Here is a 26,606-nt window from a genome sequence, read left to right as displayed (position 1 = left end):
ATATATATATATATAGTGGGGTTTCGATACAGTACAGAGGCAGAATACAAGTTCTTAACTCAAACAGTGTTAATTCACACTTGCGGCAGTTGGACAAAACAAAAAGTCACTTTGCAGTCTTTGGAGTTAATTCACACACAAATGGAAAGTTCAATTTGTCCAGAACAACATGTCACCTATTTGGCAGTTCTGCCTCCAGCAGTACAGAGCAGACTTTAGTGGGCCTGTTTCCCTTGCACACGGGTCTCATCCCTCCAGTCTGGCACAAAACATCAGATCCCAACACAGAGATCCTGCTGCTGAGCCCAACTGCCTCTTCAAGGATAGCCAGGTGCTGCCAAAATCCAGTCCGGTATTTGACCCCACCTGGCTGCAAATCAGCCCAGCAGCAAACGCTGGGAGGAAAATACCTGTTTTCCCACTGTGTCACAATACACATATATATATGTAACGGGGTTTTGGGGGCGCCCCCTAGTGTCTATGGGGTCCCTAACCCTAGTTAACTCACTATGCCTGACAGGCGGATCCTGAGCCTCCGCTATCTGGGAGTTGGGGTACATGTCTGCGGCAGTGCCTCCACCCAGTGGAGCATCCGGGGTAGGGATGTGAGGCTCCACTGGGAACATACTTGGTGCAAATGAGACTGACACAGCCTAACTGGAATTAACTTTATATAGTGCGTAACAAAATGAACCAACATACATAGAAAAATACAATAGAGTAACACAAATAACAGGGTAATGTGGATTCTTCCTCACCCACCCACTAGCACACCTGCGTCCCACCCCCTATCTTCGCCCTAATGGCCGTTGGTGCACATAGGAGAGTTGGGGCCCTTATAAGCTCTTGCTCCGCAGGGTCACTGAAGCAGCCTGAGCTGTGTAATGTCCGTCACTGGACCTCAGAGTCTTTATTGTGAGTGAGGGGACAGGTGCCCTGTGGTGATACAGGGAGAGGTTTGACTTACCCTCACAACACCATTTACCAGGCCAGTCCGCAGCAATCTCCTTTCACTGGATTCACCAGACGTCTGGACTCAGTGCTTGTCTTTGCCAGCGGTCCCTCTCTCAGCAGGTGTGATCTTTGGTGAAGTAAGTTCTCTCCGCCCGGTTCTATCTCTGTGCTGCAGTCTCTCAATGCCAGACACATGTCCTCTCTCTGGCTGAGCAAATCGTAACTTCCAGAAACTTCCAGGACCTTCCTCCTTAGAGCTGTGCAGCCAGCGTCGTTTTAGGACCTGCGATGATGTCACTAACCATGTGACTCATTTCAGCCAGTCATGTGGTCAATGCTCAATGTCTTATTAACAGCATACTGAGTCCATCTACTGGGCATTTCAGATAACGCAGCCGGTGTAACTTCACAGGGTTACATATATATATATACACACACACAGTGTATATATATATATATATATATATATATATATATTATGATTCATTTTAAGTGAATAAGTAAGAGAGAGAGAGAAAGAATGTTCTAACTGTACAGTTTGAGGATACCATACCACCAGGGGGAAATCTGTTTCTCTCTTTTTTTCTTTCTATCTCTATGATACTAGTTCAGGGATGGCCAACCTGAGGCTCTCCAGATGTTGCAAAACTACAACTCCCAGCATGCCCGGACTGCCAACAGCTATCAGCCTACAGCAGGGCATGGTGGGAATTGTAGTTTTACAACAGCTGGAGAACCTCAGGTTGGCCATCCCTGTACTAGTTGAACACAACCACGTAAAGATGGTCAGACTATTGATATCAATAATGATCTAAACCCTTTAATCCAATAACAATTCACATATAGTGGGTAGCTTGTAATAAAACTTAACATTTAATGTTTATATATAAAATAATAGGCCCAGAAAGTTTACAAAAAATGTTGCATTGATTACAACTAAAAAACTGCATAGGTATGTTAAATAGCAGTATATCTAAAGGCGAGGAGGGGACCCAATGAAGGGACAGCAATATAGACAGAGTGAGAAGAAAAACAGACGGAAGGACACAATGCTGGGTCTCAAGCCCTAGGTGTCCCTAGGTCTGTCTCTGTACCCACTCTAGCTAACAAGCCCTAGAGTCTCCCTTCCTATTTTTAGACTGCCCATCTTCGTCTGGCAGGTGTGAACAGTTCCAATCACTCCTGATACTACTGGTTGTCCAAACACAGCTAGCGAAAGTATATGGAATTTGGCTACACAGTGCTTCTGCCTGAAAAATCAAGATATGATGATACAGCACTAGTGTCGCCCAATACACTGAGGACCTGGTTATGTCCCTTTTAATGGTAATTAGAGATGTCCCGACGCGTTTCCTTGGTTACTACCAATTCCTCAGGGGACTAAATTATGTTAAACATATATGACCTCAAAATAGCCGGTCAAAAAGTCAGGTGTCGTCAATCGACACACCCAAATTGCCGTCCAAGGTGAAATGATAAGATCAGCCCAGATCCACTTTCTTATGACCACAAGATATCTGATTCCAAATATGATATGTCAAGAAAGTACAGTGCTATTCTAATCCGAGCCAGTACTGTCTACTCCGCCCGGAAACACCTTTGTTCAATGCACAGAAAATCATTTTGCATACTCTCCAACATTGAAGCAGATATTATGGTCAGATAATGCCAATAAATAATTCCTACTGTTCAAGGAGGTGTGCCCCAAGCGCTTGGCAGCGTTAAGTCAGGAGCACTGAGTCACCAATAGTTTAAACTTATCTGTTCCACGTTGGATGATCATGGTGTACAGAGGTGATGTGGATATCCTCACCGGCGTCCTGCGTATGGCAGCTGTTATCTCTATGATACCTTTGACTGTAATATACCAATTGGAGCATATTTTATTCAGATCCGAATCAATTTTTTAAAACAAATATCTGAAGTTTAAAAATATGCTCACTGCAATACCTAAAATAACTATAGGATCTTCTTTTATATAAGTTGAATTATACAGACAGAGAAAAGAAAATCCTACTCTATTATAATGGTAATTAGTACAATAAATTTCCTTATGTCTTCTTTGAAGAAATGTGGTAATTAAACTGTGAAATTTTATTTTCCTATGGAGACATATTAATTTATTGTCTTATGAAATATTTGTTACAGCACCAGATTTCCTTATTCATTGCATGCACTTTGGTAACGGAATAAAATCAGCTATAAACAGCAAGAACATGTATATTATTTAATGCATGCTTTAATATATTTTAACTAGCAGAGTATAAGTGAGAAAAGATCATTAGTTTATGTATGTAATTAATCTTTGAAAAAGTCACTGAAAGTTTGCTGACTAGAGAAACAGTTAACTTTCAGACAGTGAGAAAGTCTATAAACAAAATCGCTAGTGTAGTAAGTCTGACAAACTAATGACTACAAGATATCTGGAGCTAGAAATAAAACATGTATTTCATTAAACTACTTTCCCCTGGGTATGTTCATAAAGTAATTACTACCTCAGTTTAATCCACTTTTTCTAATTTTCAGTCTGTTATGGCATCTGTAGTAAAGGTCAGCATCCCTGCTCATTTCTTTACCTGAAATTATTTAACAGTGCAGTGTGAATGTGCACTCTATACTTTAAAAGTGGGACAATTAGAATCTAAACATATATGTATGCATACAACACAATTACATATTACAAATCAGCTACATTAAATAAAATTCCCCTAGGACCCAAAAATTCCTTCAATGCTGACACATTATTGTTATTTTCACATTTAACAACTTTTTTATTAGTGTAAAATAGTGATCTGTTTTTGATAATTGCTTTCCTAGAAAGCCCCCCCACCTTAAAAAAAACCAAGAATAAGCAATTATGCCCCCCCCCCCCCCAGTGATTAACTATATCTATAGGGAAACTTGATAGCAACTGTTTTAATCCCCTGCAACTCCACAACAGGAAAAATGTCATGCGGTATCCATGGGCTTTCTGTACTGGATCATACAAAAGCTAAGAGGACTGAATTTTGCATTCTTGTGCTTTCCACATTTTTTGCAGATAGTACTTCAGTACTTTTGCGGAAGTGTTTTGGCCATTACGCAAATTTTAGAACAAGTCCTATTCTTGTCTATATTGTGCGAAAGAGTAGCCCTTTCTATTTATGGGAGTGAGAGAAATACTGAATGCACATGGAAGGTATCCATATTTTTCGGATCTGATTCTTTGTGGGCTGAAATTCAGGCGTGGTCATATGCATGTGGCTTTGGTGATGAAGGTCTTTAAAGAGGTAAAACCTTAATTTACCTAACAATTCCCTAATAGAGTATATTAAAATGGATTTTTTAAACCAGACAATCCCACAAGGTTACAATTAGAGATGAGTGAATTATTCAAAAATTCGATTCGCTTTGTTTGCCAAATTTTTTGAAAAAATTAGCTTAGATCCGAACTTATTCACGGCAAATCGCACAAAAAAAAGTCTATTTTCTGGCTGTAGAGAGTCTTTATAGTGGTGTAGAACACTGTGCCTTCCAGTAACACGCATAGGGAGTCTCCTGTGGTAGTGAAATTATACTGTGAGTCAGTATGACATGCAGATGACAGGCGTCACTCTTACAATCACTGCACATTTCATTTATTTGGGCAGTCACGAGGCCAAAACTGACCAAATTACTTAAGTCTGAACTCAGCCTTACAGGTCGATGTTAGCATCAAGAAGAAGCACACTCCTTTTACACTGTTGTCAGCTGATTAAAAAAAGATGTCTACAGAACCTGTTCTATTAAACGCTTATACAAGTATAGTTTTTTGTTGACGTCACTGATTATTTTGCCCTTCCTCTGATCTGTCAGAACAATAACCCCGAAAAAAATGGATTCTGTCTGTTGAGCATCTGCCTTCACTCAGTCAGCATTTGGTCAATAATCCATCAGTATTGCTAATGCCAAAAAAACAGTGGATCCAAAACAAAGATGACCGAGTCAACCATTCAAGAGGAGGAGGTACACAGTTTTTTGGTTTTAATTTTTTGGTTGTTTAACCCCTTAAGGACCGGGCTCATTTTCACCTTAAGGACCAGGCCATTTTTTGGAAATCTGACCAGTGTCACTTTAAGTGCTCATAACTTTAAAACGCTTTGACTTACCCAGGCCGTTCTGAGATTGTTTTTTCGTCACATATTATACTTCATGTCACTGCTAAAATTGGGTCAAAAAATTTAATTTTTTTGCATAAAAAAATACAATTTTTACCAAAAATTTTGAAAAATTAGCAAATTTCAAACTTTCAGTTTCTCTACTTCTGTAATACATAGTAATACCCCCAAAAATTATGATGATTTTACATTCCCCATATGTCTACTTCATGTTTGAATTGTTTTGGGAATGATATTTTATTTTTTGGGGATGTTACAAGGCTTAGAAGTTTAGAAGCAAATTTTGAAATTTTCAGAAATCTTCAAAATCCCACTTTTTATGGACCAGTTCAGGTTTGAAGTCACTTTGTGAGGCTTAGATAATAGAAACCTCCCAAAAATGACCCCATTCTAGAAACTACACCCCTCAAGGTATTCAAAACTGTTTTTTCAAACTTTATTAACCCTTTAGGTCTTCCACAAGAGTTAATGGCAGATGGAGAAACAATTTTGAAATTTCTATTTTTTGGAAAATTTTCCAATATAATCAATTTTTTCCAGGAGTAAAACAAGGGTTAACTGCCAAACAACACTTAAAATGGGTTGCCCTGATTCTGTAGTTTGCAAAAACACCCCATATGTGGTCGTAAACTACTGTTTGGCCGAACGGTAGCACATAGAAGGAGGGGAACACCATATGGGTTTTGGAAGGCAGATTTGGCAGGACTGGTTTTGTTTATACCATGTCCCATTTGAAGCCCCCTGTTGCACCCCTAGAATAGAAATTTCAAAAAAGTGACTCCATCTAAGAAAGTACACCCCTCAAGGTATTCAAAACTGGGTTTACAAACTTTGTTAACCCTTTAGGTGTTCCACAAGAGTTAATGGCAGATGGAGAAACAATTTTGAAATTTCTATTTTTTGGAAAAGTTTCCAATATAATACATTTTTTCCAGGAGTAAAACAAGGGTTAACTGCCAAACAACACTCAAAATGGGTTGCCCTGAATCTGTAGTTTGCAAAAACACCCCATATGTGGTCGTAAACTACTGTTTGGCCGAACGGTAGCACATAGAAGGAGGGGAACGCCATATGGGTTTTGGAAGGCAGATTTGGCAGGACTGGTTTTGTTTATACCATGTCCCATTTGAAGCCCCCTGTTGCACCCCTAGAATAGAAATTTCAAAAAAGTGACTCCATCTAAGAAAGTACACCCCTCAAGGTATTCAAAACTGGGTTTACAAACTTTGTTAACCCTTTAGGTGTTCCACAAGAGTTAATGGCAGATGGAGAAACAATTTTGAAATTTCTATTTTTTGGAAAAGTTTCCAATATAATCAATTTTTTCCAGGAGTAAAACAAGGGTTAACTGCCAAACAACACTCAAAATGGGTTGCCCTGATTCTGTAGTTTGCAAAAACACCCCATATGTGGTCGTAAACTACTGTTTGGCCGAACGGTAGCACATAGAAGGAGGGGAACGCCATATGGGTTTTGGAAGGCAGATTTGGCAGGACTGGTTTTGTTTATACCATGTCCCATTTGAAGCCCCCTGTTGCACCCCTAGAATAGAAATTTCAAAAAAGTGACTCCATCTAAGAAAGTACACCCCTCAAGGTATTCAAAACTGGGTTTACAAACTTTGTTAACCCTTTAGGTGTTCCACAAGAGTTAATGGCAGATGGAGAAACAATTTTGAAATTTCTATTTTTTGGAAAAGTTTCCAATATAATCAATTTTTTCCAGGAGTAAAACAAGGGTTAACTGCCAAACAACACTCAAAATGGGTTGCCCTGATTCTGTAGTTTGCAAAAACACCCCATATGTGGTCGTAAACTACTGTTTGGCCGAACGGTAGCACATAGAAGGAGGGGAATGCCATATGGGTTTTGGAAGGCAGATTTGGCAGGACTGGTTTTGTTTATACCATGTCCCATTTGAAGCCCCCTGTTGCACCCCTAGAATAGAAATTTCAAAAAAGTGACTCCATCTAAGAAAGTACACCCCTCAAGGTATTCAAAACTGGGTTTACAAACTTTGTTAACCCTTTAGGTGTTCCACAAGAGTTAATGGCAGATGGAGAAACAATTTTGAAATTTCTATTTTTTGGAAAAGTTTCCAATATAATACATTTTTTCCAGGAGTAAAACAAGGGTTAACTGCCAAACAACACTCAAAATGGGTTGCCCTGATTCTGTAGTTTGCAAAAACACCCCATATGTGGTCGTAAACTACTGTTTGGCTAAACGGCAGGACATAGAAGAAGGGGAATGTCATATGGTTTTTGGAAGGCAGATTTTGCTGGACTGGTTTATTGACACCATGTACCCTTTCAAGCCCCCTGATGCACCCCTAGAGTAGAAACTCCATAAAAGTGACCCCATCTAGGAAACTACGGGATAAGGTGGTTGTTGTTTTGGGACTATTTTAGGGGTAAATTAGATTTTTGGTTGCTCTATATTACTCTTTTTGAGGCAATGTAACAAAAAAATTAAATTCTAAAATTGTTTCTACATTCGCTATTTAGTTTTGTGGAACACCTAAAGGGTTAACGTAGTTTGTAAAGTAACTTTTGAATACCTTGAGGGGTGTAGTTTCTTAGATGGGGTCACTTTTTTGGAGTTTCTAGTCTAGGCTACATCAGGGGGGGCTTCTAATGGGACATGGTGTCAAAAAAAAAACTGTCCATCAAAATCTGCCTTCCAGAAACCATATGGAGTTCCCTTCGTTCTATGCCCTGCCGTGCGGCTATATAGCCATTTACGACCACATATGGGGTGTTTCTGCAAACTACAGAATCAGGGCCATAAATATTGAGTTTTGTTTGGCTGTTAACCCTAGCTTTATTACCGGCAAAAAGGATTCAAATGGAAATTTTGCCCAAAAATGGGTGTTTTGGCACCGTTTTTATTTTATATTTTTAACACCGTTCATCCGAGGCGTTTGGGCAAAAGTTATTTTTATAGCGACGACTTTTACGCACGCGACGATGCCCAATATGTATGGCTCTCAGACTTTGGAGACACTAAGCAGGCATCCTAAAAACTGCGGCCCTCCAGATGTTGTAAAACTACAATTCCCACCATGCCCTGCTGATGGCTGTAGGTTGTCTGGGCATGCTGGGAGTTATAGTTTTACAACATCTGGAGGGCCGCAGTTTGAGGATGCCTGCACTAAAACTAATATTTTTTTGGGAAAAAAAAAATGTTTCCGTGTCTCCAAAGTCTGAGAGCCATAGTTTTTTATGTTCTCTAGTGGACTGTTGGGGATTATAAAAATTTAGTACTCCATGGAAGTGTGATACTCCCTGAAGCAATCGATAATGCAGAGGCCCGGATGATCGGGGCACGTGTCACACTGAGTGGTGGTGTCCTTCCGTATCCCCCTCTTGTGACACACTCTGCACTTTTTTTGGGTTCGTCCCTTCTTTCCAGTATGGGGGACCACACCTGGAAAGTGTTGGCCAGGGACGATCCGGGCGCCTCCAATTCCCGAGGTACTCCGGCCTGCTCTTTCCCGGTCCGAAAAGATCAGGGCCTTGAGGACTGCCTCATAGAATTGGAGGAATGTCCCTGTGCTGCCAGCGCTTCGGGATAGTACAAAAGAGTTGTACATGGCAACCTGTACCAAGTAGACCGCAACTTTTTTGTACCATGCCCGGGTTTTGCGCATGGCGTTATATGGCTTGAGGACTTGATCAGAGAGATCAACTCCTCCCATATACCGATTGTAGTCGACGATACAATCGGGCTTGAGGACCGTTGCCGCGGTACCTCGCACAGGGACTGGGGTGGTGCTGTTACTGTGGATTGTGGACAGCATAAGGACATCCCTCTTGTCCTTATACCTGACCAGCAACAGGTTTCCACTGGTAAGGGCACAGGTCTCACCCCTGGGGATAGGTACCTGGAGGGGGTAGGCAGGGAGGCCGCGTTGATTTTTCCGCACGGTCCCACAAGCGAACGTGGATCTGGCGGCAAGGGACCTGAACAAGGGGATACTGGTATAAAAGTTGTCCACGTACAAGTGGTAACCGTTATCCAGCAGTGGGTACATAAGGTCCCACACGAGTTTCCCGGTAACACCCAGAGTGGGGGGACATTCTGGGGGTTGAATACGGGAATCTCGCCCCTCGTACACACGAAATTTGTAAGTGTACCCTGAGGTACTCTCACAAATTTTGTATAGCTTCACGCCATACCTCGCCCGCTTTGTGGGAATGTATTGGCGGAAACTGAGTCTCCCCTTGAACGCAACGAGAGACTCATCAACCGCGACCTCCCTTCCAGGTACGTAGGCCTCCATGAATTTGGCCCCAAAGTGATCGATGACCGGCCGTATCTTATACAGCCGGTCATAGGCAGGATCACCTCGGGGTGGACATGCTGCATTATCGGAATAATGCAGACATTTCCGGACGGCCTCAAACCGGGAGCGTGTCATGACCATACTGTACAGTGGGGTCTGGTATAGGACGTCCCCACTCCAGTATTGCCTGACACTGGGTTTTTGGACTAGACCCATATGCAGCACGAGGCCCCAAAATGTCCTCATCTCGGCTGCACTGACCGGCGTCCAGCCACCGGGTCTAGCCAAAAATGAGCCTGGGTTTTGAGCGACGAACTGTTGGGCGTACAGATTCGTCTGCTCCACCATCAGATTCACCAGTGGGTTACTGAAAAAAAAACTAAAATAGTCAATTTCAGTAAACCCCACTGTGGGAATCTGGATTCCAGGATTGCCAGCAAAATCCGGAATCTCAGGCTCAAAGTCCACTGGGGGACACCAACTAAGTTCATCGGCAGGGGGCTCCGGTGGACTTATTTGGTGGGCCGGGAAACCAGTGCGAACCCCAGGGCGGCTCGTACTAGGGTGGGCCACAGGATCCCTAGCATGTGGGGCCCCTGGCTCCGCCTGGCGGCGTCTCCGCCGCCTCGGTGGCTCATCATCATCCGATGATGATGAGGAGGATGCGGATGACAAAAGGAACGTGGGGTCATCCTCATCCTCACTGGGGCTCTCAGAGTCGGAGGCAATCTGGGCGTATGCCTCCTCGGCCGAGAACATCCGGCGGGCCATGGGTGTGTGTGCGTGTATGTGTGCGTGTGTGTGGGGGCAACGGGTGTTCACGTACTAAAAAAGGCAAAAAAAGAAAGGGCAAGTGTTAGGAAAAAAAAGTTCAAATTTGCTGATCAGCGGTACAACGCTGATCAGCGGTCGGTGGGGTGGTGCGGTGGTGGGGTGGGCGATGCGCTAACAGTGGACGGACGCTAAAAAGTGCCGGCCAGTCAGCGCACGCAGAAAAAAAAAAAAAAAGTGGTGGTGAGGGGAAGGGGGGCTGGTGGGGGGTGGGGGGGCTGGTGGGGGAAGGGGGGCTGGTGGGGGGTGGGGGGCTGGTGGGGGTGGGGGGGGGTGCGGGGCTGGTGGGGGGGTATGGGGTCTGATGGATCAAAAAAAGTTTTGAAATAAAAGAACTTTTTTTTTTTTTCTAACTTTTCCCTTCTTTCCCTGCCTAACGGTGCCTCTCCCTCACTGACCCTAACCTACCTGGGTGGCGATGGGTGCAGGAGGGTGATGGATGGCGATTAGGGGGACGCAGGAGCTGGTGCCGAACGGTGCTGCACGGTCAGGGTGCTGGACAGGAAGAGGAGGGGAGAGAGGAGCGCAGGAAGTTTGAATCTCGCGCCTCTCTCCCCTGCTCCAATCAGCACCCTGGACAGCGGCGTTCAGCACCAGGGCCAGCAACGCCTCTCCAAATCCTCGGACTGCGATAGGTGGTGTATAATTACGCCACCGATCGCAGTCTTTTTCCGGTTCATCGGGTCACAGGACACCCGAATGGACCGGAAACGCAGAAAACCGCAGGTCTGAATTGACCTGCGGTTTTCTGCGATCGTCGATACGGGGGGGTCAAATGACCCCCCCCTGCATTGTTACGGGATGCCGGCTGAATGATTTCAGCCGGCATCCCGTTCCGATTAACCCCCGCGGCGCCGGAATGCCGATTTTAAGTCAGGACGTACCGGTACGTCCTGTGTCCTTAAGGACTCGGGAAATAGGGCGTACCGGTACGTCCTATGTCCTTAAGGGGTTAACCACCTCAGCCCCCAGTGCTTAAACACCCTGAAAGACCAGGCCACTTTTTACACTTCTGACCTACACTACTTTCACCGTTTATTGCTCGGTCATGCAACTTACCACCCAAATGAATTTTACCTCCTTTTCTTCTCACTAATAGAGCTTTCATTTGGTGGTATTTCATTGCTGCTGACATTTTTACTTTTTTTGTTATTAATCGAAATTTAACGATTTTTTTGCAAAAAAATGACATTTTTCACTTTCAGTTGTAAAATTTTGCAAAAAAAACGACATCCATATAGAAATTTTGCTCTAAATTTATAGTTCTACATGTCTTTGATAAAAAAAAAATGTTTGGGTAAAAAAAAAATGGTTTGGGTAAAAGTTATAGCGTTTACAAACTATGGTACAAAAATGTGAATTTCCGCTTTTTGAAGCAGCTCTGACTTTCTGAGCACCTGTCATGTTTCCTGAGGTTCTACAATGCCCAGACAGTACAAACACCCCACAAATGACCCCATTTCTGAAAGTACACACCCTAAGGTATTCGCTGATGGGCATAGTGAGTTCATAGAACTTTTTATTTTTTGTCACAAGTTAGCGGAAAATGATGATTTTTTTTTTTTTTTTCTTACAAAGTCTCATATTCCACTAACTTGTGACAAAAAATAAAAAGTTCTATGAACTCACTATGCCCATCAGCGAATACCTTGGGGTCTCTTCTTTCCAAAATGGGGTCACTTGTGGGGTAGTTATACTGCCCTGGCATTCTAGGGGCCCAAATGTGTGGTAAGGAGTTTGAAATCAAATTCTGTAAAAAATGACCTGTGAAATCCGAAAGGTGCTCTTTGGAATATGGGCCCCTTTGCCCACCTAGGCTGCAAAAAAGTGTCACACATCTGGTATCTCCGTACTCAGGAGAAGGTGGGGAATGTGTTTTGGGGTGTCATTTTATATATACCCATGCTGGGTGAGAGAAATATCTTGGCAAAAGACAACTTTTCCCATTTTTTTATACAAAGTTGTCATTTGACCAAGATATTTATCTCACCCAGCATGGGTATATGTAAAAAGACACCCCAAAACACATTCCTCAACTTCTCCTGAGTACGGGGATACCAGATGTGTGACACTTTTTTGCAGCCTAGGTGGGCAAAGGGGCCCATATTCCAAAGAGCACCTTTCGGATTTCACTCCTCATTTTTTCCTGAATTTGATTTCAAACTCCTTACCACACATTTGGGCCCCTAGAATACCAGGGCAGTATAACTACCCCACAAGTGACCCCATTTTGGAAAGAAGACACCCCAAGGTATTCCGTGAGGGGCATGGCGAGTTCCTAGAATTTTTTATTTTTTGTCACAAGTTAGTGGAAAATGATGATTTTTTATTTATTTATTTTTTTTTCATACAAAGTCTCATATTCCACAAACTTGTGACAAAAAATAAAAACTTCCATGAACTCACTATGCCCATCAGCGAATACCTTGGGGTCTCTTCTTTCCAAAATGGGGTCACTTGTGGGGTAGTTATACTGCCCTGGCATTCTAGGGGCCCAAATGTGTGGTAAGTAGGTAAATGACCTGTGAAATCCGAAAGGTGCTCTTTGGAATGTAGGCCCCTTTGCCCACATAGGCTGCAAAAAAGTGTCACACATCTGGTATCTCTGTATTCAGGAGAAGTTGAGGAATGTGTTTTGGGGTGTCTTTTTACATATACCCATGCTGGGTGAGATAAATATCTTGGTCAAATGCCAACTTTGTATAAAAAAATGGGAAAAGTTGTCTTTTGCCAAGATATTTCTCTCACCCAGCATGGGTATATGTAAAATGACACCCCAAAACACATTCCCCAACTTCTCCCGATTACGGAGATACCAGATGTGTGACACTTTTTTGCAGCCGAGGTGGGCAAAGGGGCCCATATTCAAAAGAGCACCTTTCGGATTTCACAGGTCATTTTTTACAGAATTTGATTTCAAACTCCTTACCACACATTTGGGCCCCTAGAATGCCAGGGCAGTATAACTACCCCACAAGTGACCCCATTTTGGAAAGAAGAGACCCCAAGGTATTCGCTGATGGGCATAGTGAGTTCATGGAAGTTTTTATTTTTTGTCACAAGTTAGTGGAATATGAGACTTTGTATGAAAAAAAAAAAAAAAAAAAAAATAAGCATTTTCCACTAACTTGTGACAAAAAATAAAAAATTCTAGGAACTCGCCATGCCCCTCACGGAATACCTTGGGGTGTCTTCTTTCCAAAATGGGGTCACTTGTGGGGTAGTTATACTGCCCTGGCATTTTCCAGGGGCCCTAATGTGTGGTAAGTAGGTAAATGACCTGTGAAATCCTAAAGGTGCTCTTTGGAATATGGGCCCCTTTGCCCACCTAGGCTGCAAAAAAGTGTCACAAATGTGGTATCGCCGTATTCAGGAGAAGTTGGGGAATGTGTTTTGGGGTGTCATTTTACATATACCCATGCTGGGTGAGAGAAATATCTTGGCAAAAGACAACTTTTCCCATTTTTTTATACAAAGTTGGCATTTGACCAAGATATTTCTCTCACCCAGCATGGGTATATGTAAAATGACACCCCAAAACACATTCCCCAACTTCTCCTGAGTACGGCGATACCAGATGTGTGACACTTTTTTGCAGCCTAGATGCGCAAAGGTGCCCAAATTCCTTTTAGGAGGGCATTTTTAGACATTTGGATACCAGACTTCTTCTCACGCTTTGGGGCCCCTAGAATGCCAGGGCAGTATAAATACCCCACATGTGACCCCATTTTGGAAAGAAGACACCCCAAGGTATTCAATGAGGGGCATGGCGAGTTCATAGAAATTTTTTTTTTTTGGCACAAGTTAGCGGAAATTGATATTTTTAATTTTTTTCTCACAAAGTCTCCCGTTCCGCTAACTTGGGACAAAAATTTCAATCTTTCATGGACTCAATATGCCCCTCACGGAATACCTGGGGGTGTCTTCTTTCCGAAATGGGGTCACATGTGGGGTATTTATACTGCCCTGGCATTCTAGGGGCCCTAAAGCGTGAGAAGAAGTCTGGAAAATAAATGTCAAAAAAATTTTACGCATTTGGATTCCGTGAGGGGTATGGTGAGTTCATGTGAGATTTTATTTTTTGACACAAGTTAGTGGAATATGAGACTTTGTAAGAAAAAAAAAAAAAAATTCCGCTAACTTGGGCCAAAAAAATATCTGAATGGAGCCTTACAGAGGGGTGATCAATGACAGGGGGGTGATCAATGACAGGGGGGTGATCAATGACAGGGGGGTGATCAATGACAGGGGGGGGATCAATGACAGGGGGGTGATCAGGGAGTCTATATGGGGTGATAACCACAGTCATTGATCACGCCCGTGTAAGGCTTCATTCAGACGTCCGGATGCGTTTTGCGGATCCGATCCATCTATCAGTGCATCCGTAAAAATCATGCGGACATCTGAATGGAGCTTTACAGGGGGGTAATCAATGACAGGGGGGTAATCAGGGAGTCTATATGGGGTGATCACCACAGTCATTGATCACGCCCCTGTAAGGCTTCATTCAGACGTCCGGATGCGTTTTGCGGATCCGATCCATCTATCAGTGCATCCGTAAAAATCATGCGGACATCTGAATGGAGCTTTACAGGGGGGTAATCAATGACAGGGGGGTAATCAATGACAGGGGGGTGATCAGGGAGTCTATATGGGGTGATCACCACAGTCATTGATCATGCCCCTGTAAGGCTTCATTCAGACGTCCGGATGCGTTTTGCGGATCCGATCCATCTATCAGTGCATCCGTAAAAATCATGCGGACATCTGAATGGAGCTTTACAGGGGGGTAATCAATGACAGGGGGGTGATCACCACAGTCATTGATCATGCCCCTGTAAGGTTTCATTCAGACGACCGGATGCGTTTTGCGGATCCGATCCATGTATCAGTGCATCCGTAAAAATCATGCGGACATCTGAATGGAGCTTTACAGGGGGGTGATCAGGGAGTCTATATGGGGTGATCACCACAGTCATTGATCATGCCCCTGTAAGGCTTCATTCAGACGTCCGGATGCGTTTTGCGGATCCGATCCATCTATCAGTGCATCCGTAAAAATCATGCGGACATCTGAATGGAGCTTTACAGGGGGGTAATCAATGACAGGGGGGTAATCAATGACAGGGGGGTGATCAGGGAGTCTATATGGGGTGATCACCACAGTCATTGATCATGCCCCTGTAAGGCTTCATTCAGACGTCCAGATGCGTTTTGCGGATCCGATCCATCTATCAGTGCATCCGTAAAAATCATGCGGACATCTGAATGGAGCTTTACAGGGGGGTAATCAATGACAGGGTGGTAATCAATGACAGGGGGGTGATCAGGGAGTCTATATGGGGTGATCACCACAGTCATTGATCATGCCCCTGTAAGGCTTCATTCAGACGACCGGATGCGTTTTGCGGATCCGATCCATGTATCAGTGCATCCGTAAAAATCATGCGGACATCTGAATGGAGCTTTACAGGGGGGTAATCAATGACAGGGGGGTAATCAATGACAGGGGGGTGATCAGGGAGTCTATATGGGGTGATCACCACAGTCATTGATCACGCCCCTGTAAGGCTTCATTCAGACGTCCGGATGCGTTTTGCGGATCCGATCCATCTATCAGTGGATCCGTAAAAATCATGCGGACGTCTGAATGGAGCTTTACAGGGGGTTGATCAATGACAGGGGGGTAATCAATGACAGGGGGGGGATCAGGGAGTCTATATGGGGTGATCAGGGGTGATTAGGGGTGATCAGGGGCTAATAAGGGGTTAATAAGTGACGGGGGGGGGGGGTGTAGTGTAGTGTAGTGGTGCTTGGTGCTACTTTACTGAGCTACCTGTGTCCTCTGGTGGTCGATCCAAACAAAGGGGACCACCAGAGGACCAGGTAGCAGGTATATTAGACGCTGTTATCAAAACAGCGTCTAATATACCTGTTAGGGGTTAAAAAAAACACATCTCCAGCCTGCCAGCGAACGATCGCCGCTGGCAGGCTGGAGATCAACTCTCTTACCTTCCGTTCCTGTGAGCGCGCGCGCCTGTGTGCGCGCGTTCACAGGAAATCTCGGCCATCGCGAGATGACGCGTATATGCGTGACTGTGCGCAGCGCTGCCACCTCCGGAACGCGATCCTGCGTTAGGCGGTCCGGAGGTGGTTAAATTAGGGTACACCCCAAAACATTGGGAAATATAACCTGTGATGACCCCCTATAGTTGTGCTAAACACATGTTCCGACAATACACTGGCTGCAGGGCAGGCCAGCACCTCCAAGGCGTAAAGGGCAAGCTCAGGCCATGTGCCCAATTTGGAGACCCAGAAGTTGAAGGGGGCAGACCCATCAGTCAGTACGTGTAGGCGTGTGCACATATACTGCTCCACCATGTTGGTAAAATGCTGCCTCCTGCTAAGACGTTCCATATCCGCTGGTGGTGTGGTTGTTGTGGCGTGCTGACAAAGCTTTTCCACATTTCGGCCATGCTAACTCTGCCTACTGAGGTGCTGGTGGTGCCCCAGCTGTGTTGGCGACCTTTTCCTCCTCCTCTGCTTTCACCTTGTGCTTCCACTGTGCCCCCGCTGTCAGGTGTGAATGCCACCAGTAGCACGTCTACCAGCGTGCGCTTGTACTCGCGCATCTTACAATTACACTCCAGTGAGGGAATTATGGACGGTACGTTGTCCTTGTAACGGGGATCCAGCAGCGTGGCTACCGAGTAATCAGCACAAGTTACAATTTGGGCAACTCGGCAGTCGTTGCGGAGACAATAGAGCATGTAAATCGTTCATGTGTGCCAGGTTGCCCAGAGGCAACGACAAGCTGTCCTCTGTGGGAGATGTATCGTCTGTGTCCTCTGTATCCCCCAGCCACGCACCAGTGATGGCCAGGAGCTGGTTTGGGTGCCACCCTGCTGTGAACACAGTTTCTCCTTCTCCATCTCCTCCTCTTCATCTTCCACCTCATCATCCTCCAGAACTGTGCCCTGGCTGGACAATTGTGTACATGGTGTTTGTGAGTGCAGGAACCCACCCTCGGAGCCACTTGTGAATAACTGGACAGAAACCCTATGAAATGATCTCTCTTCCGCCTCCTCCTGTGCCACATCCTCTTCCATCATCGCCAGCAGCGTTTTTCAAGAAGACATAGAAGTGGGATAGTAATGCTGAGAATGGCATTATCAGCACTGGCCATGTTGGTGGAGTACTCGAAACAGCGTAACAAGGAACACAGTTCTCGCATGGAGGCCCAGTCATTGGTGGTGAAGTGGTGCTGTTCCGCAGAGCGACTCACTCGTGCGTGCTGCAACTGAAACTCCACTATCGCTGTCACGACGGGGAGCGGGGAAAACCCCCCCACCGTGCAATGGAAGTGGCTGCAATGCAAGATAGCAGGGCACAAGGAGCTGGTCACCACCTAAAGTAACCCTGAGCTCTCCCTGGACTCCTAGCGCATGAGCCGCCTCAGATGGTAAGGGGGCTCATGCTCACAAACCTAGGACCCTACTATGCCTGTAATGCCCTAGGCCAAACGACAGGGCAGAGACCACCCATTCATCCTACACCACGGATGAAAAGGTGTCTCCAGAGACCCAGTGGAAGACAGAAGCAAGACCATGGGATAAACAGTACGGCAGGTAAGTTACACAGCAAAATACCTATGCAATCCACACTTACCTGCCGCAGCCAAGATGGAATGAGGCTCCAGGCTGGGAAACCCACAGTCTTGTCTTCGCTTAAACCCCTCCGGGAAAGCACGCCCCTTGCGGAGCCCAGACACCACCAGAAAACCTCCATACACCAACCACACCAATACAACATACACCAGGTGGGGGAGGAAAACAGAGACACACCGGAGGGGACACACAGCCAGGGCAAGGAATCAATATAATAAATAAGGGTGACTCACACAGACGCAAAGACATACCACTAGGGAGCAGAGCTCCTACTCAGGCAGACAACAAAATAAGACTGACCACAGGCTCCAACACATCATCTTATAAAGAGGCCTGAGGTCACACCCACCACACCTAGCAGACACACCTAAATTAACCCCATGACCACCAAAACGGGGAATGCACCAAATAAAGGAAAGTGTACGTGCAAACAGAAAACTACACGTTGCCCCCGGCAACCAGTCTGCACGCAACAGCGTCACGGTCAACATAAATTGGCCGTGACAATCGCCTGCTGTTGATCGCAAAGTCCGGCCAGCATGTGCAAGGTGGAGTTCCACCTTGTGGGCACGTCGCATATAAGGGGGTGAACGGGAAGGCCGAAGTTACGCTGCAGCGCTGACAGGCGAACAGCAGCAGGGTGAGAACGCCGAAAGCGCGCACAGACGGCCCTCACTTTATGCAGCAGCTCTGAAATATCGGGGTATATGCATCAAACTGGCTAGTCCCAGAACTACTACGAGATTTCGCCCATTATCGCACGCTAACAGGCTGGGATTGAGGCTCACTGGCACCAACCACTCATCGTTCTGTTGTTCAAGGCCCGTCCACAGCTCTTGCGCGGTGTGGGGTTTGTCCCCCAATCAGATAAGTTTTAAAACCGCCTGCTGTCGTTTACCCCTGGCTGTGCTGAAGTTGGTGGTGAAGGTGTTACGCTGACCGGATGAGGAGCCGGTAGAGGATGAGGAAGCGGAGTAGGAGGAGGAAGCAAGAGGAGGCAAACTGAAGCGCCCTGCAATCCTCGGTGGTAGAAGGACATGCGCCAAACTGCTATCCGCCTCAGGCCCAGCCGCCTCTGCATTTACCCAGTGTGCTGTTAGGGAGATATAACGTCCCTGACCATGCTTACTGGTTCACGTACTCGTAGTTACGTAGACCTTTCCACAGATGGTGTTGCACAGTGCACACCTGATTTGGTGACCCAGGTGGTGGTGTTGCTGGCATATCCACTGTTTGCGGGGTGGAAGTGCCACTGCCACTCCAGAGGTGGATAAAGAAGCCGAGACTGCAGCAGGAGAGGAAGCAGGAGGAGCCAGAGACCTTTTTTGGTTTTTGAGGTGTGTTCTCCACTAGCTCGTGCTTTGCACTTAGATGCCTGGTCATGCAGGTTGTGCTCAGTTTTAGAATGTTTATGCCTCGCTTCAGGTTCTGATTGCACAGCATGCAAACCACTCGTGTCTTGTCGTCAGCACATTGTCTAAAGAACTGCCACGCCAGGGAATTCCTTGGAGCTGGCTTTGGTGTGCTCGGTCCCTTGCTGCGGTGGGCAATAGCAGGCGTACTTTCTAGGGGAAGGCCGCTTCGCTTTTGCACCCTGCTTCCTCTTCTGATGTGCTGGTTGCTCTGTGCGACCACCGCCTCTTCTTCCGAATTACACAGGTCACTCTCACGACCTTGATTCCATGTGGGGTCGAGGACCTCATCGTCCTCCACATCTTCCACCCAGTCTTCACCCCTGCCCTCCTTGTCAGTCTGCACACTTTCAAAAGCCACAGCAGTTGGCACCTATGTTTCGTCATCATCCAAGACGTACTTTGGCAGGGCTAGGTGGATGGCCCTGGGAAACCCTAATAGCAGAGTCATCAAAAAGCAGAAGAGACTATTGCATAACTTGGGGCTCAGACTGCTTTGCTGATTTGCAAGTAGATGAGGTGAAAGACTGATGGACATCGGCTGCAGTTGCTAACTCTGATCTTTCAGCAGGAGACTGGGTGGGAGACAATGTAAAGGAACTGGAGGCACTATCAGCAACCCAATCTACTATTGCCTGTACTTGTTCTGGCCTCACCATTCGTAGAGCCTCATTAGGCCCCACCAAATACCGCTGAAGGTTCTGTCGCCTACTCGCACCTGAGAAAGGTGTTTGACTTGTGCGTGTAGCTGGCACAGATCGACCACGTCCTCTCCCTGCAACAGGAGCTCCACCAGCAGCACCACGACCAGGGCCACGTCCCTTATTTGATGCTCTCCTCATATTTCTCAAATGTAGGATCTTGCCCAAAATGGGTGTTTTTTTTATAACAGAATATAGCAGCAGTATCTAACGCGTGTATCTCACACTGACACATGTAGCAAAGGCTGCAAATTTTGTATTTGGACCAAAATGGGTGTTTTTTTAATAACAGAATAGAACACCAGTAGATAATGCATGTATCTCACACAGACAGATGCAGAAAATTCTGCAAATTAACTTTTTTGTCCAAAATGGGTGTTTTTTTAAACCCATAATATTATTGCAGTATTTCTAGCTTGTATCTCACACTGACAGATGCAACAAAGGCTGCAAATTTAGTTTTTTGCACAAAATGGGTGTTTTTTTTTAAATAGAATAGAACACCAGTATCTAACGTGTGTATTTCACACTGACAGATGCAGCAAAGGCTGCAAAATTAAGGATTTTGCCCAAAATGGATGTTTTTTTAATAACAGAATAGAACACCAGTATCTAACGTGTGTATTTCACACTGACAGATGCAGCAAAGGCTGCAAAATTAAGGATTTTGCCCAAAATGGATGTTTTTTTAATAACAGAATAGAACACCAGTATCTAACGTGTGTATTTCACACTAACCGATGAAGCATAGGCCCCTGATGCAGGGTATTGCCAAAATTGGGTGTTTTATTAAATCCGGAATATTATTGCAGTATTTCTAGCTTGTATGTCACGCTAACAAATGCAGCATATGCCCCAGATGTAGGGTATAGCCAAAAATGGGTATTTTTTTTAAACCCAGAATATTATTGCAGTATTTCAAGCTTGTATCTCACACTGACAGATGCGGCCAAGGCCGCAAATGTAATATTTGGCCCAAAATGGGTGTTTTTTTTAATTACAGAATAGAACAGCAGTATCTAACGCGTGTATCTCACACTGACAGATGCAGCAAAGGCTGCAAATTTAGTTTTTTGCCCAAAATAGTTTTTTTTGTAATAACAGAATAGAACACCAGTATCTAACGCGTGTATCTCACACTGACAGATGCAGCAAAGGCTGCAAATTTAGTATTTTGCCCAAAGTGGGTGTTTTTTTAAACCCAGAATATTATTGCAGTATTTTTAGCTTGTATGTCACACTAAAAAATGCAGCATAGGCCCCAGATGTAGGGTATTGCCAAAAATGGGTGTTTTTTAAACCCTAAATATTAATGCAGAATTTCAAGCTTGTATCTCACACTGACAGATGCTGCCAAAGCTGCAAAATTAAGTATTTTGCCCAGAATGGGTGTTTTTTTTAATAACAGAATATAACACCAGTATCAAACGCGTGTATATCACACTGACAGATGCAGCAAAGGCTGCAAAATTAAGTTTTTTGCCCAAAATGGGTGTTTTTTTAAACCCAGAATATTATTGCAGTATTTCTAACTTGTATGTCACACTAACAAATGCAGCATAGGCCCCAGAAGTAGGGTATTGCCAAAAATGTAGTATTTCAAGTTTTAGCTTGGAAGAAAGACGAGAAAGAGGGGATATGATAGAAACTTTTAAATACATAAAGGGAATCAACAAGGTAAAAGAGGAGAGAATATTTAAAAGAAGATAAACTGCTACAAGAGGACATAGTTTTAAATTAGAGGGGCAAAGGTTGCAAAGTAATATCAGGAAGTATTATTTACTGAGAGAGTAGTTGATGCATGGAATAGCCTTCCTGCAGAAGTGGTAGCTGCAAATACAGTTAAGGAGTTTAAGCATGCATGGGATAGGCATAGGGCCATCCTTTATATAAGATAGGGCCAGGGGCTATTCATAGTATTCAGTATATTGGGCCGACTAGATGGGCCAAATGGTTCTTATCTGCCCACACATTCTATGTTTCTATATATGTCACACTGACAAATGCAGCAAAGGCTGTAAATTTTGCTTTTTGCCCAAAATGGGTGTTTTTGTAATAACAGAATAGAACAGCAGTATCTAACGCGTGTATCTCACACTGACAGATGCAGCAAAGGCTGCAAATTAAGTATTTTGCCCAAAGTGGGCGTTTTTTTAAACCCAGATTATTATTGCAGTATTATTAGCTTGTATGTCACACTAACAAATGCAGCATAGGCCCCAGATGTAGGGTATTGCCAAAAATGGGTGTTTTTTTTAAACCCTGAATATTATTGCAGTATTTCAAGCTTGTATCTCACACTGACAGATGCAGCCAAGGCTGCAAAATTAAGTATTGTGCCCAAAATGGGTGTTTTTTTAATAACAGAATAGAACAGCAGTATCTAACGTGTGTATATCACATTGACAGATGCAGAAAAGGCTGCAAAATTAATTTTTTTGCCCAAAATGGGTGTTTTTTTTTAAACCCAGAATATTATTGCAGTATTTCTAACTTGTATGTCACACTAACAAATGCAGCATAGGCCCCAAAAGTAGGGTATTGCCAAAAATGTGTGTTTTTTTTAAACCCAGAATTTTATTGAAGTATTGTAAGCTTGTATTTCACACTGACAAATGCTGCAAAGGCACCAGATGTAAGATATTGCCAAAAATTAGTGTTTTTTTCAAACCCAGATTATTGCAGTATTTCAAGCTTGGATTTGGGAAACACATCATCATGTAACAATTTTGCATATCCAGTGGCCTTGAGGTTTCCATTGATGAAGAATGGCCCCACTATCTTTGTACCCCATATACCACACCATACCATCAATTTTTTTGTTCAACAGTCTTGGAGGGATCTATCCAATGTGGGTTAGTGTCAGACTAATAGCGGTGGTTTTGTTTGTTATCTTCATCATTCACATAAAAGTTTGCCTCATCACTGAACAAAATCTTCTGCGTAAACTGAGGGTCCTGTTCCAATTTTTGTTTTGCCCATTCTGCAAATTCAGTGCGCCGATCTGGGTCATTCTCGTTGAGATGCTGCAGTAGCTGGAGTTTGTAAGGGTGCCATTTGTGAGTAGCTAATATCCGCCGAAGGGATATTCGACTAATGGCACTCTCCAGTGACATGCGGCGAGTGCTACGCTGTGGGCTCTTGCTGAATGAAGCTAGGACAGCCACTGATGTTTCTTCATTAGAGACAGATTTCATGCGTCCACATTTTGGCAAATCCAACACTGAACCAGTTTCACGAAACTTAGCAAGCAGTTTGCTAACTGTAGCATGGGAGATGGGTGATCTCGTAGGGTGTCTTGCATTGAAATCTGCTGCAATGACCCGGTTACTGCGTTCACCAGACATCAACACAATTTCTATCCGCTCCTCACGTGTTAACCTCGGCGACATGTCAATGGCTGTAAACAAAGAGAAACTTGTAAATAACTCATGAAAGAATAACGTTACGTTAAAACCAAGCACACCATTGTTTTTCGTGTGAAATTCCCAATAAGTTTGATGTGTCACATGACCCTCTTCCTATTGAAAAAACTAAAGTTGGATTCAAAATGGCCAAATTCAAAATGTCCGCCATGGTCACCACCCATCTTGAAAAGTTTCCCCCCTCACGTTTCCCCCCTAATGTGCCACAAACAGGAAGTTAATATCACCAACCATTCCCATTTTATTAAGGTGTATTTATATAAATGGCCCACCCTGTATATTCTAGTGGACTATGCTCAATTGTGCCCTTTGTTTATAAAAAAAACTATTGCAAAGTTTCATAAAATAATAATAGACTAGTGTACCAAACCAAATGTATTTTCCAGTCACAGTCAATGTACTGTACATTGCAGTAGACTGTGCATTTTTTTTTTCTAAAACCGTTATTGAAAATTTGTGGCTGATATAGTGTTCAGTGTCACTCTATTAATATTGTAGTGGAATCTGCCCAGTAACACATTGTGACTTCTGATTGTTTAACCAGGCTTCAAAATAAAATATATGGTAAAATGACAGAGTGGCAATAAAAAAACAAAAGACCTGTGGCGTGTTATGCACAAGTTAAATTTGGGTGGCTGTAGTGCAAACAGCAGCACAGTTGGTACCAGCTGTCTGGTCGAAGTAGAAAGCAATGGGGCTGCAGTTCACCCTCGCTTGTGGGAGAGCGAAGATTATTGCAGGGGATGTGGATACATTGTGGACTGAGTAGCTCACTTATCTGTCACAGCAAGAAAATGTTGATGTTACCTCTGATTCTGACACTGTGCCATTGAGCCACAGTTCAGTGCATTCCTCCTGCTCCTCCTCCTTGTGGACCAAAATAAGCCTTTCATTTCCATTATTTCTGTCTTCACTGAACCCCTCCTATTGGGGAACCTTCTTGTCACCTAGAAAGAGACAACACCCTTGATGTTATGGAATATTTTCAAGATAGACTTCCTGTTGATAAGTTATGTGAGAAAAGTTTAGACAGTTTAGACTGCCTAGAGGAGAAGGTTCAAACGGAGAACTGGATGACTGAATGCATAGATGTGTTGGTGGTGGTAGCAGTGGCACTTGAAGTTATGATTTTCATGGTAGGGACAGTAGTAGCTGTGATGGTAATGGCACTTGAGGCAAATACAGAGGTGGGAATCATGAGTGAGTGGCATGGAGCTCATGACGCATCATAGTCTGAGTGGTGGGGAAACTGTAACAGCTTGATGAGGATGCGGGGGCGCCAGAGGAGGAGAGTGTGCTGGAAATAAAGAGCAAAGTCAATGTCTGGCCCAAAAATTCAAAAAACCAACCATGATCAGATTTGCTTCTTCTGTAGTCAGCTCAGGGGCAAGAGATTCTGCTACTGATGTTGGTGCAAGTTCAAAAGCTGTGAGACCAAAATCAAGAACAGGTGTTTGTAGTGGTGGTGGCTGAAAAGTTGTGAGCTTTGCATTTGGAGTCTCTGTGCAGGTATTTCACATGTGGAAATTTTTCTTTCTTGGTAATAGCCCAAAAAATAAGACATTGGGTTCAAACACAAATGTAGGAGCTGTGGCTCTCCTGCAGCACATGAGGCAGCATTACATGCTCAAATGGAAAATTTTAACTGGTCGGTAATGTGAACAAGACTGTTTTCCTTCTCCCAGTCATGATTGTAGATTCATGATTCCCAGTCATGATTTTAGATTCAACATTATCAGCTACTGCTTCACCTGCTAAGACTATTCCATGTCCTTCCCTCCATCGTCTCTCATACAGAAATGTATGTGTAAGCAGGAAACAACAAAGCACTGCTGTTCCAACTACCCGCATAGAGCAGCACATCTCCTACCCTGTTAATGAAGTTCCAAACTGTACTTCTGACTTCACAGCTACTATTATACCTGCTGCTGCATCTACTACTGCTACACAGCCACACATGTCCAGCCTTGTTTGACAGGTTCTATTCTGTATTGCTGCAGCAATTGCTGCCCCTGCTACCACTACTACTAACCCTACACAGCCGCATATGTCCTGCCTTGCCCTCTGGATAGATCATCGGTATTGAAATCTCAGAAAAGCCTTATAATTATTTTTTATTTTTTTTCATAAAATGGTATCGCTATAAAAATCTAATGTGTTCTATAATCTACTGTGGACAATATATGGGTCTATGAGATTAGAAAATCATTCTGTTTTAATTTCCATTTATTTATACACAGTGTGCCAAATTTTTTGGAATTGAGGTTGAAATAAATACAGAACAGAAACTATAAAAATGTGGTATTCTCATAATCATACTGATCTACAGAATCAAGTTAGAATGTAATGTTCACCTGTATGAAACATGATGAGTGAATTTCCTGAAACTTGGATTTGATTTGTGTCCAAAAAAATTCAACATAAACCAAAAGTGCACAATTTGCCCTGACAAGGTGTGGATGACCTGGGTTCTCCTTGGACTTTATGTAATTTTTCAAGTTCTTTAATGCAGAGACATCATTATCAACTATGGGTAAACACATGGCTGCAGGTGGTAACAAAAACACACTGCATTGTTGGATTTTTACTTTTTTAAACCATCCAAAAATGTTTGTTTTTAGATGGCAATTGCCTGTCGGTGTGTATACATAGACACGTTATAGAAACATAGAAACATAGAAACATAGAATGTGTCGGCAGATAAGAACCATTTGGCCCATCCAGTCTGCCCAATATACTAAATACTATGGATAGCCCCTGGCCCTATCTTATATGAAGGATGGCCTTATGCCTATCCCATGCATGCTTAACCACCTCCGGACCGCTGTACGCACAGACGCGTCCTGGAGGTGGTTGATTCATTCCTCCTGGACGCGCCGGCGCGTCCTCTCGCGAGACGCGAGATTTCCTGTGAACGCGCGCACACAGGCGCGCGCGCTCACAGGAACGGAAGGTAAGAGAGTTGATCTCCAGCCTGCCAGCGGCGATCGTTCGCTGGCAGGCTGGAGATGTGTTTTTTTTAACCCCTAACAGGTATATTAGACGCTGTTTTGATAACAGCGTCTAATATACCTGCTACCTGGTCCTCTGGTGGTCCCATTTGTTTGGATCGACCACCAGAGGACACAGGTAGCTCAGTAAAGTCCCACCAAGCACCACTACACTACACTACACCCCCCCCGTCACTTATTAA

This window comes from Bufo bufo, chromosome 3 (genome assembly GCF_905171765.1).
Source record: "Bufo bufo chromosome 3, aBufBuf1.1, whole genome shotgun sequence".
NCBI classification, from domain to species: Eukaryota; Metazoa; Chordata; class Amphibia; order Anura; family Bufonidae; genus Bufo; species Bufo bufo.
The sequence above is the reverse complement of the archived record's forward strand: the minus strand, read 5'-3'. Positions refer to the sequence as shown.